This window comes from Schistocerca gregaria, chromosome 1, assembly GCF_023897955.1.
Source record: "Schistocerca gregaria isolate iqSchGreg1 chromosome 1, iqSchGreg1.2, whole genome shotgun sequence".
Lineage (NCBI taxonomy): Eukaryota > Metazoa > Arthropoda > Insecta > Orthoptera > Acrididae > Schistocerca > Schistocerca gregaria.
This window is the reverse complement of record NC_064920.1, coordinates 958,990,655-959,004,097: the sequence shown is the minus strand read 5'-3', so window position 1 is coordinate 959,004,097 and position 13,443 is coordinate 958,990,655. Positions and strand designations below refer to the sequence as shown.

The 13,443-nt window shown below is 44.2% G+C and overlaps 1 protein-coding gene across 4 annotated transcripts in view; it reads right to left on the bottom strand.

Moving 5' to 3' along the window:
* LOC126276318 (lachesin) overlaps positions 1 to 13,443 on the bottom strand; it is a 1,594,347-nt gene that overhangs the window by 223,521 nt on the left and 1,357,383 nt on the right. The gene's annotated exons all lie outside the window — the stretch shown is intronic.

The following is a 13,443-nucleotide window of genomic DNA, read 5'->3' as shown; positions in this document are numbered from 1 at the left end:
CTGAAGAAACTGTAAATATTCTGCACCATGGCGTAATCCTGAGGGAAACATAGAATCATGCTACACCACTTCTGCATTGCTCGATCCTAATGAAAATGCGTTCATTGGTTGTCTTGAAATGTGAGGCTACTCCCAATGTGTTGATGGTACAGCTGAAGACAAGGTTACTGCAGTGTGCAAAAGGTATGTTGCTTCCCACCACGTGAAATTTGTGAACTGTCCATGTATAAAGCCTGTCTAAGATACGATGTATGGACCTCTATGATGAGTTGAGTCAGACGCTGTGCTAGATTCAGTTGCCTGTAATCCACGCTCTCGGACGCCACTCCTTTGATTATCACTTACTGACTATATACTGCATTAGCCAGACGGGAGGACCTCATAGTATTTTAGTGGTCCAGCTAGAGATGTCTTATTCGTTAAGTGTTAGAAATTCGTAATTTTCTTCTTTTTTTTTATCTTACATTAGTACGACTTGCAAGTCTTAAAGTGAAATCTTGCATTTGTTAGTACTGCCGACTGGTGTTAGTTTTTCTGACTTAACTTCACTGTTGTACACCAGCACACAACTTATAACTCTACAACGCTTCGTAGAGCAGAGTACTGTTGACTACTAGGGGAATGGTTCACGCTAATATTCTCTCCGTGTCGACTCATCAAATAAAGAGAAACTCCGTTTAATATTATGAACCGTTGTAGATGTAGTGGTTCTACTGGATAAACTGACGTCAAAGGCTTCAAGCAGCTCTTAGCACAATGGTGGCCACTGTTTAGTTGGACTGTCGTTATCAGAATTTTACGATCAGGATAAACTTATGTAATAACTGCAAAAACGAAGCATAGGAAAGGAAAAAGAAGTGCTCTTTGAGTATTATATTTTCACTGTTCAACGTGTCTTGGAGTATGTTAGAGCCCCTACACTGTAAGACTAAATAGCAGAGTGGGCTCTGACACCAAATATGACAACGACGAAGACTAAATTATATTGGTAATTATGATTCTGTATTTACGGGACACTACCGCCAGGACATAAATGCCTCATGTTCCTTCTCGCTGTGCATAGAGCGTGGATAGAGCGTCTTCCATGTAAGCAGGAGATCCCGGTTTCGAGTCCTGGTCGGGAAACACATTTTCAACTGTCCCCGATGATGTATATCAAGGCCTGTAAGCAGCTAAGGGTACTCATTTCATTGTATTGATTTAATTGTAATTTCAGTTACTATAAGCTACGTTGTTGTTATGCTGTATGCGCTGTGTATGCCCTTAACACAACAAATACTCATATCCTAGAATTACTTCTGTATCTCAATATAATCAGTTTCAATTTGACCAAAAAGTATGAGACTCCCTCTATATTGCCTCAAAACAATAACAACATTGCACCTCTTAAAACCCTAACTGTCATTGACATATGATAGTTAAAAGCAAATGAAGATTAGCCGCACGCTAAGACCTTACTTAGTCACGTACAGATCAGAACATAAGTTTCTTTTCAACATTTTTCACAACAGACCTTATAGACTCTTTTATAGCGACCTCATTCTAACCCAGCTGTCGGCGGCACGCTACTGAAGACCAGCTATTTGGTACGCCGATCGTTTTACCAGCAGCGGACCCAATGACTTACATTATACTGTCTGTAATACTTCTGTTAACACCTGGAAAATCCCGTTGTCCAGACAGTGATTACTCGCTCAACTGTCCCATCGCTAGCAGCCTACACCCTGGGATCTCCGGGTAAGATAATTTACGACGGGCGATATAAGCGATCCGTCACACCGTTTTTTCTTTAAAAAAAGGTGGAAAAGGTAGAAGACGGAGTTTCGTGGATAGAGTTGTTCACCAAATGATAAGATGGAAAAGTAAATTACGAAGGGGTAGTGACATAGAAAGAGGTTATGTGACGAACGTTCACAAAAGCAAAAGGAGAGTAATGGAATGTAGTCGAGATAAATCAGGTGGTGCTAAAGGAATAAGATTAGGAATTGAAACAGTTAAAGTAGTAGATGAGGTTTGTTAGCTGAGCAGCAAAATAATTGATGATGGTCGAAGTAGAGAGAATATAAGATTCTGACGGGCAATAGTAAGGGAAGTATTTCTGAAAAATGGTAGTTGTTAACATCTAATATAAATTTAAGTGTAGCAAAATCTTTTTTCAAGATTTTGTCTAGAGTGGAGACTTATACGGATTGCAACGTGACGATAACCAGTTTAGACAACAATAAAATACAAAATTTGGAAATGTAGTGCTACAGATGTATGCTGAAGACTAAATGAGAAGGTCGAATTAGCTAATGGGAAGGTACAGAACTGAATTGGTAAAAAAAAGAGATTTCTGAAGCAACATGACTGAGAGAATGGGTCGGTTGACAGAAAGTACGAATTGTGGCTACAAAATAATGGTACTACTCCCGTAAAACGTTTTATTTCAGAAACATATGTACACTGATGTGACAAGTCATGGGATACCTTCTCACATCATGTAGTGCTGCAACTCGATGTGGCATGGACTCAACAAGTCGTTAGAAGTCCCCTGCAAAAATATTGAGCCATGCTACCTCCATAGCCATCCGTAGTAATTGTGAAAGTGTCGCCGGTACTGGATTTTTCCCACAAACTGAGTTCTCTAATATGGCCCATAAATGGTTGGTGGTATCCATGTCGGGCGATCTCGGTAGCCAAATCATACGCTCGAACTGTCCAGAAACTTTTACAAATCCATCGCGAACAAATGTGGTCCGGTGACAAGGAGCATCGTTGTTTGGGCCTCCAGGTTGCCTAATGTAAGCATTTCCAGTCAACGATAGGTTTAGTTGGACCAGAGGATCCAGTCTATTCCACGGAAATACGGCCACCACCAGAATGAGGTTTTCACTCTGCAGCGGAGTGTGCGCTGATATGAAACTTCCTGGAAGATTAAAACTGTATTCCGGACCGAGACTCGAACTCGGGACCTATGCGTTTCGCGAACAAGTGCTCCACCATCTGACCTACCAAAGCACGAGTCACGACTCGTCCTCACAGCTTTACTTCCGCCCATACCCCGTCTCCTACATTCAAAGCTGTGAGGACGGGGCGTGAGTTGTTGTTGGGTATCTCAGATAGTAGAGCATTTTCCCGTGAAAGGCATAGGTCCCGAGTTCGAGTCTCGATCCGGCACACAGTTTTAATCTGCCAGGATGTTTCATATCAGCGCACACTCCGCTGCAGAGTGAAAATATCATTCAGGAAACAACCCCAAGGCTGTGACTAAGCCATGTCTCCGCAATATTCTTTCTTCCAGGAGTGCTAGTTATGCAAGGTTCGCAAGAGAGTTTCTGTGAAGTTTGGAAAGTAGGAGACGAGGTACTGGCGGAAGTAAAGGTATAAGAACGGGTCGTGTGTCGTGCTTGGGTAGCTCAGATGATCGCTCTGGTGGACTCACCCCTGTACCTCAAATGCAATGTCGAAGATACAGATTTACATCGTTTTGAGTGTGGGCCAGCAGCAGCTATCTGGACCCTCGTACAGAAATTGTGGCATTCTACCTCCGAGTACCACCACATCACGTTACTCCTACTATGATGATATATCCCGACACGACCTACTTTCCACCGGCTAAGTGGCACGCCATCACATGGATCAGTGGCATGGCTGTCAACTACCTCTTCCGGGACGACATCGTCGATCCGGCGGACTTTTGGACACCACTCCAAGTACATCATCAGACCCTTCGCCGACATCGACACTATCGGGCCACTTTCGCGAACTATTTACAGAGTATTTTCACCAACCCGCCTCAAAGCTGGAATCTCAATGAACAGTGCCAGCCAAGACTGGAAGATCCCACGTTCCCCTTCAATGGTCAATGATAGAATGCATTTTTTTCTGATGGCGCGCCAAAGTGGAGCATGGCGCGGAAAGTATTCCTATTTAATGTCACTTCTCTTTTGTCCTCCCTTCAAAGTTTTTTTTTTTTCCTTATACATGTTTATCCCTTTCACACATAGCTCTCTGTCTGCAGCCTATTTGTTTTCTTTCTCCTGTACTAAAAAAAAAAAGTGTTTGCTGCTGATGGTGAGACTGTATACTCATTTATGTTAACCACAAAAATATAAGGAATAAAAATAAAAAAAGAATAAAAATAGAAGGCCGTTGCGGAAATATAGCTACCTTTTATGTTTCCCGTTTTCAAAGGATATTGTGTTATTTTATGAAAAAAAAGATGGTAGAGCACTTGCCCGCGAAAGGCATTGGTCCGGAGTTCGAGTCTACTCATTTATGTTAACCACAAAAATATAAAGAATAATAATAAAAAAGAATAATAATAGAAGGCCGTTGCGGAATTGTAGCTACCTTTTATGTTTTCCGTTTTCAAAGGATATTGTGTTATTTTATGAAAAAAAGATGGTAGAGCACTTGCCCGCGAAAGGCATAGGTCCGGAGTTCGAGTCTCGGTCCGGCACACAGTTTTAATCTGCCAGGAAGTTTCATATCAGCGCACACTCCGCTAAAGAGTGAAAATATCATTCAGGAAACAGCCCCAAAGCTGTGACTAAGCCATGTCTCCGCAATATTCTTTCTTCCAGGAGTGCTAGTTCTGCAAGGTTTGCAGCAGAGCTTCTGTGAAGTTTGGAAAGTAGGAGACGAGGTATTGGCGGAAGTAAAGGTATAAGGACGGGTCGTGTGTCATGCTTGGGTAGCTCAGATGGTACAGCACTTGCCCGCGAAAGGCATAGGTCCCGAGTTCGAGTCTCGGTCCGGCACACTGTTTTAATCTACCAGGATGTTTCACAGCCACCACCAGCTTACATAGTGTCTTGTTGATAACTTAGCTCCATGGCTTCGTGTGCTCTGCGCCAAACTAGAATCCTACCAGCAGCTCTTACCAGCCGAAATCGAATCTCATCTAACTAGGCCACGCTTTTTCAGTCGTCTTCGTGTCCAAGTGATGTGGCCACAAGTTTAGGAGAGCCGCTGCAGGCGATGTCGTACTGCTAGCAAAGACACCCGCGTCGGTCGTCGGCTGCCATAAACCATCAACGCCAAATTTCGCCTCCCTGTCCTAACGGATATGTAGGCCCTACATTGACTTCTGCCGTTACATCATGCAGTGCTGCTTCACTGTTATCAACGGCATCTCTAAGCAAACGCCGCTGTTCTTGGTCGTTGAGTGATGGCCGTCGGCCACTGCATTGTCCGTGGTGAGAGGTACTTTCTGAAATTTGGTATTCTCGGCACACTCTTGACAGTATAGATACCAGGATATTGAATTCCCTAACGATTTCCGCAATGGAATGTTCCATGCTTGTAGCTCCAACTACAATTCCGCGTTCAGTGTCTAGTAAATCACGTCCTGCGGCCATGATCACGTGGGAAAACTTTCCATATGAATTACGCTACTGGTCATTAAAATTGCTACACCAAGAAGATGACGTGCTACAGACGTGAAATTTCACCGACAGGAAGAATATGCTGTGATATCCACATGATTAGCTTTTCAGAGCATTCACACAAGGTTGGCGCCGGTGACGACACCGACAACGTGCTGACCTGAGGAAAGTTTCCAACCGATTTCTCATACACAAACATCAGCTGACCGGCGTTGCCTGGTGAAACGTTGGTGTCATGCTTCGTGTAAGGAGAAGAAATGTGTACCATCACGTTTCCGACTGTGATAAAGGTCGTGTTGTAGCCTATTGCGATTGCGGGTTGTCGTATCGCGACATTGCTGCTCGCGTTGGTCGTGATCCAATGACTGTTAGCAAAATATGGAACGCCGTGCTGGATCCCAACGGCCTCGTATCAGGGAGCAGTCGAGATGACAGGCATCTTATCCGCATGGCTGTAACGGATCGTGCAGCCACATCTCGATCTTGCAAGACAAGAACCATTTGCACGAACAGTTCGACGACGTTTGCAGCAGTATGGACTATCAGCTCGGAGACCATTACTGCGGTTACCCTTGACAGGAGCGCCTGCGATGGTGTGCTCAACGACGAACCTGGGTGCAGGAATGGCACAACGTAATTTTTTTGGATGAATCCAGGTTCTGTTTACAGCATCTTGCTGGTCGCATCCGTGTTTGGCGACATTGCAGTGAACGCACATTGGAAGCGTTTATTCGTTATCGCCATACTGGCGTATCACCCAGCGTGATGGTATGGGGTGCGATTGGTTACACGTCTCGGTCACCTCTTGTTCGCATTGTCGGCACTTTGGACAGTGGACGTTACATTTCAGGTGCGTTACGACCCGTGGCTCTACCCTTCATTCGATCCCTGCAAGGCCCTACATTTCAGCAGGATAATGCCCGACCGCATGTCCTGTACTTGCCTTTCTGGATACAGAAAATGTTCGACTGCTGCCCTGGCCAGCACGTTCTCCAGATCTCTCACCAATTGAAAACGTGTGGTCAATGGTGGCCGAGCAACTGGCTCGTCACAATACGCCAGTCACTACTCTTGATGAATTGTAGTATCGTGTTGAAGCTGCATCGGCAGCTGTATCTTACACGCCATCCAAGCTCTGTTTGACTCAATGCCAAGCGTATGAAGGCCGTTATTACGGCCAGAGGTGGTTGTTCTGGGTACTGATTTCTCGGGATCTATGCTCCCAAATTGCGTGAAAATGTAGTCACATGTGAGTTTTAGTTCTTGTCCAATGAATACCCTTTTATTATCTGCAATTCTTCTTGGTGTAGCAATTTTAATTGCCAGTAGTGTACTTGACAACGGTGCCCATACTATAGTTTGCTGGGAGGGAGGGGGGAGGGAGGAGGCTACACTTGGGGGTATGGTGTGTTTTTGATATTTTCGAAGACCAATGGTGACTTGTGAGATGATATTAAAAATTTTCTGGTTCGACCATGTTAAAAATCGTCATAACGCTGATATTCAAACAGCTTCCCCTAAACAGAAAGAAATGAGTACACTATACTTTTCCTTTTCCTGAGAGATATGGGGGTGGGGTTGGGTTTGGAGGGGTGCACCCCATTGGCTTGGGTGCTTTTGTCTCCTGAGTACAAATGACAGCTCCGACAGTGTTCTGCCCTTCTATGCGTTGTATATGCTACACCAAAGGCATCCGTTTAGTGTATATCGCTACAGAATGACTTTCGTCGCCTCAATGTGTTTAGTGATTATACCCCCAATAAACTCTCCTCCCCTATTCCTAAAACGCTCCAGGCAAATTTTCCAATGATGGAAACAGTGCTGGAAATCTTCCTCTGTGAGCTGCTTGATGATGCGCTCTGCTTTTTCTTTCACTGCTGTAAGGAACTGATATTTTTTTGGTTTTAATACAGAGTTGAGCCTGGGGAATAGGAAAAAATCACACGGTGCTAGGTCACGCAAATAAGGTGTTTAGTCTAAAATTGGGATGCTGTACTTAGCTGAAAACCTCTTATCAGACAGTGCGATATGAGCCGCTTCGTTGTTTTGATGCAGGACCTTTGACTTTCTCTTGCACAATTGGGCTTGTCTCCTTTTCCTATTTTCTCACAGATTTGAGCGATCATCTCAAGGTAATAATGTTACATACTAGTTTGAGCTTCAGGTACACACTTCCAAGAATATGAAATCCGTTGGAATTCGATTACTCGATAAATAGTACAATACTCAAGGCTGTCAATTCAACTAAGTACCTGGGTGTTAAAATTACGAACAACTTCAGTTGGAAGGACCACATAGATAATATTGTCGGGAAGGCGAGCCAAAGGTTGCGTTTCATTGGCAGGACACTTAGAAGATGCAACAAGTCCACTAAAGAGACAGCTTACACTACACTCGTTCGTCCTCTGTTAGAATATTGCTGCGCGGTGTGGGATCCTTACCAGGTGGGATTGATGGAGGACATCGAAAGGGTGCAAAAAGGGCAGCCCGTTTTGTATTATCACGTTATAGGGGAGAGAGTGTGGCAGATATGATACACGAGTTAGGATGGAAGTCATTACAGCATAGACGTTTTTCGTCGCGGCGAGACCTTTTTACGAAATTTCAGTCACCAACTTTCTCTTCCGAATGCGAAAATATTTTGTTGAGCCCAACCTACATAGGTAGGAATGATCATCAAAATAAAATAAGAGAAATCAGAGCTCGAATAGAAAGGTTTAGGTATTCGTTTTTCCCGCTCGCTGTTCGGGAGTGGAATAGTAGAGAGATAGTATGATTGTGGTTCGATGAACCCTCTGCCAAGCACTTAAATGTGAATTGCAGAGTAGTCATGTAGATGTAGATGAATATTGAAAAATGACAATCACTATAGCTTTGAATGTCGAAGGTAGCCACTTACAATCCGTGGACTGGCGCTTAGTTTCCGAATGGTACGTAAAAAACCAAGAATCATCACATGTTATTACTTTTTCCAAGATGTTAGGATGGTTTCCGATGTTTTTTAAAGAATCAGTGCAAATATTCTCACAGGCTTCCTTTTAGACGGTGGTGTGAACTTACGGCAGAGGTTTCACACACACTTTTATCCTGTTAAATGAGTTTTGTGAAATTTACCTCACGCATTCTTTGACTATTGCTTCAGTTTCAGCACCCGATCGAATATTTAACCGCTGGTCAAATCGAGTGAAATCAACTACGTCTTCGATTTTTCATATATATATATATATATATATATATATATATATATATATATATATATATATATATATATATATATATATACTGGAGGGTGTCCCGGGCGTGAGGTACCTTCAGCTCCTTCTTGCCTATCTAGGAAATGCTTCAGCCACAGTCTTCGCGATACACTTGTTATCGTAAAATGTTTCAGCAGCAGTTTTTCCAAGTTTCACTTAAAACTTCAATTCGTTGCTCTATTACTACACTTACGATTTTCCGGCAAAACAAAATAACAGCTCTTACGCAAACTAAGGCCGCTGCTGGTTCGATTTTTTCACAGACACCACAGTTGCCGCATTCAATTGAGAAGACTTCATGCATTACAGTTTCTGGAGGTTCATGGTCTTTTTTCTGAGTCATCAGTGCTCTGAGTGGTCTGGTGTGACACACCACGAGTTATCATCTCAGTTCATTTTCAGCGCATGCTTACTTGCTCAATGACATAATCAATCTCGTTATCTTATAGCCACACCTCGTATCCTGAAGCATCAAGGAGCCTTCACTTGGCTAGTAGAGGGAACTGTGGGGGAGTCAGTTGTATAGGGAGACCATGGCATGAAAACAGTAAGCAGATTCAAGTAAGCAGGATCAAATAGGATCTAGATTGTTGGATTGTGAAAACTGTATAGGAAAGCTGCAGCATGGAGAGCTCCATCGAAGAAGTTTTCTTCCTGAATGCCAATACCGAATTTTCAGCTGCTATTGTTATGCGCTTAACGGTACTGACAATGTTCGCGATTGTATAGTAAAGGTACAACTGACTTCATACATTAATAAAAACATTAGAGTTTCATTAAATGTGGTATACAGGGATTGTTTGCTTTTATATGAGTGCCAGACCTTTCTTAGTAGGAGCTACGGTTTAACCACTATTTGCTTACTGTTCTCAGCACAGGCCGTGCTATTACACGACGTGCAGTGCGGGGTGCGCAGCGCGCAGCTGAACACCGTGGTCGCTCCCCCCCCCCCCCCCCCTCCCTCCTCGCCTCCAGCCAACGGCAGGCGGTAACGCCGGCCTATCGGCAGCACGTGCGCTGCCAGTAGCACACCCGCGGGCAGCCGCCGCCTACCCGATAAAAATGTTCCCAGCCTAAGCGGCCGCCGGCGCCCAATATGAGATAATTATTTTTCGTGCCGCCCTCTGTTTCAGCGCTTTGTGTTTTCGCTCTGCCAATAAAGTTAATTTGTTTGAAATCGTTTTCTGATTTCTAGGGTGAATTAACGTGTCAGATGGACCTTGCCCCCCCCCCCTCCCCTCACGGCGCTTTCCCCCTACCATAACATGTTTATGATACGACCTTTTTTATGCAAATATACATCGGCTATAATCGGAAAAATAAATTTAAAATCTCTCTCTGATACACCATGCAACCCACATCAAACACAGCTGAAATACTGCTCCTGAATTAGCATGCTCCTTGCGTAGTCTTGGTTCTTTTTCCGTAGTGTTGTTCAATACAGTGACATTGGTTATTATGCCGCAGGGGATTACCCGAGCGGTCTAGGGCGCTGCAGTCATGGACTGTGCAGCTGATCCCGGCAGAGGTTCGAGTCCTCCCTTTGGCATGGGTGTGTGTGTTAATCCTTAGGATAATTAACGTTAAGTAGTGTGTAAGCTTAGGGACTGTTGACCTTAGCAGTTAAGTCCCGTAAGATTTCACACACAAACACATTTGTTATTATAAAATTAACGGTTTAAGTTAGTTTACAAATAAGAAAAAAATTATATAACATAGCTTTCTAAGAATAGCAAGTCTTCAGTACTATAAGCAGATGCAATGTGACATAGATTGCAATAGCTACCCAGTGAAGTAGAATGGCTGGCTCTGAGCACTATGCGACTTAACTGCTGAGGTCATCAGTCTCCTAGAACTTAGAACTACTTAAACCTAACTAACCTAAGGACATCACACACATCCATGCCAGAGGCTGGATTCAAACCTGCTAACGTAGCGGTCGCGCGGTTCCAGACTGAAGCTCCTAGAACCGCACAGCCACTCCGGCCGGCAGTGAAGTAGAAGACTTCACAGGAAACACTAGCATGGATTGAAGAGTACGACAACGGCAACAATTTGTTGTGTCCAGCCAGGCAGATATTTAACAAATTCTAATACATCGGTTCATTACACTAATAATTCAGCCTCATTAGACTTAATACGGGACAGAACAATCACAAAGGTTTACGCAGACTTCAGAAGAATTCAGCAGTAGAGTGCACAGACAAACACACACACACAAACGCCCGCGCACGCACGGGTAAGTAAACGTTTGCCGCCATAGGATACCTCCTAATATCGTGTCGGACCTACTTTTGTCCGAAGTAGAGCAATAATTCGAAGTCGCGTAGACTCAACCAGTAGTTGGACGTCTCCTGCATAACTACTGAGTCATACTGCTCCTACAGCCGTTCGCAATTGCGAAGGTGCAGGATTGTATGCACTAACTGACCTCTTGACGATGTCCCATAAATGTTCGATGGAATTCATGTCGGGTGATCCTGGCGGCCAAATCATTCGTTCGAAACGCCCAGAATGTTCTTGAAACCAGTTGCGAACAATTGTGGCCCGTTTACACAGCACACTGTAATCCATAAATATGAACGGCTGGAAATGGTTTCCAAGTAACACGACCCAGTCCATTTCATATATACACAGCCCATACCACTGTGGAGCCCCCACCTTCTTGTGTCTTGTTGACAACTTGTGTCAGCGCAACAAAATGTCAATCCTAAGGGCCCGGGTTCGATTCTCGGCTGGGTTGGAGATTTTGTCCGCTCAGGGACTGAGTGTTCTGTTGTCCTAATCATCATCATTTCATCTCCATCGACCCGCAAGTCGCCGTGGTGGTGTCTAATCGAAAGATTTGCAAGCGGCGAATGGTCTACCCGACGGGAGGCCCTAGTAACACAACATTTACATTTTTTAGGAAACTACCACCATCTGCGTATGTGCGTATCGCTATCTCATAAGTTCTGCCACCTCATTGTAGTTCGGTTCACTACAGAGATAATTCATTGTAGTCAGACCTAATACACATCAGAACAACCAGGTAGGTCCGTGTAGAGTTCAGAAGGCTCCAGCAATAATACACAAACATTCAAAGCACCCCCTCTCCCCCCCCCCCCCCCCACCTCCCAAACACACACACCCACACACACGACTGAGTAGTCGATGATATAATGCAGAAGGAACCGCAATGCAAATCTTAGTGAACAGCAAAGTGGCCAATGTAACCGGCTCAGTAAGCAGCAACCTGAGGAAAATAGGAAAATGAAACACAGCACACACACACACACACACACACACACACACACACACACATACACTCACTCATAGAGAGAGAGAGCAGCGTGGCTGGATTATGTCTACACAAATGAGCCATAGCATTAGAGACAGCTTTCGAAAAGACAGAAAACCCCCGTTACCGCGTCAAACGGTACTGAGTGTCGGTGAGATGGATAGCTCAGAATGATTAAGGTGGCCCGTATTAGTGCATTTCATCACGGACAGATCTTACGTCAGTGCCTGGCACATGGGACTATCGTACGGAGGTTGGCCTTTCCATTATGCACCTTGAATACCACAATTATAAGTAAAGCACTACTATCAGAATCGTTTTCTGCAGGTGCAACAAATCTCACATAGACTAAAAGCTCGATACTAACATTCGATTACCACCAAATCATCAAGGAGCACCTGTGCTCTGTGTAGTACAGAATCTGACTCATGTTTTTGTTCACTGGACGAAAGACGGCAAAGACATTAATTTGGACAAGAATCCCAACGAACTCTAGAAGCACTCGAATGTTTATGCATATCGATAGGCAATAGGGCATCATTCTACCAGATTTTAGAGACGTTCACACGTGACAGATGTTATCGTTACCCAAATCATACAGTGAAGATGCTGAATCGCAGATATTCACAACAAAAATACTATCAGTAAGTGAGGTTTCGACCAACAAGACCTTCGTCGAGCCGCGCGGGATTAGCAGTGCGGTCTAGGGCGCTGCAGTCATGGACTGGACTGTGCCGCTGATCCCGGTGGAAGTTCGAGTCCTCCCTCGAGCATGGGTGTGTGTGTTTGTCCTTGAGGTACTTTAGGTTAAGTAGTGTGTAAGCTTAGGGACTGATGACCTTAGCAGTTGAGTCACATAAGGTTTCACACACACCTTCGTTGAAAATAGACAATGCATACACTCACACCACGCAAACGCATTTCACGACCACACGCAAAGGACCATATTTTGCTGCCGTTGAAGCCAGAAGCCTGGATTTTTCATTGTTTGATTTTACGTTGCACAGAATGTGACTCTGAAAGGCATGGGACATTCTGCCATCGAAAACGGATGAAAGAACCTGAAGTCCAATGCTGTGCAGTCCTTAGACATGTACAGCAACCTACAGGCTACCTGTCTCTTCTGCATGACATTGGACAAACCCAAAACTGCAGACTGTACGATATAAGAATACATGTAAAGGTCTTAGGGTACCTGATTTCATTAACACACAAATCTGGGTTCCCATCGAATTAAATATATGCATCTTTGACCCGCCTTGACACACTCCTTGAGTGGGTGTCAGCTGAATCGGCGAAGATAAATTTCTTTCTCCAAAACATTTAGTATCTCATGCAGTCTATTTCACGATTCTTTGTCACTATCGTCAGAAAAAAATGTGGAGCGGCAAGGTACTGGGTTGTTGTCACCAATTCAGTTTCTCGTAAATGCATCTGGCCTACAGGAACCAAGAAAGCCCAGCACTAGAACACTGCATGCGCCTGGCGAAGCCGATTGAGTTCCCTATCACGAGCTATCCCCAATTGGGGATCGGTT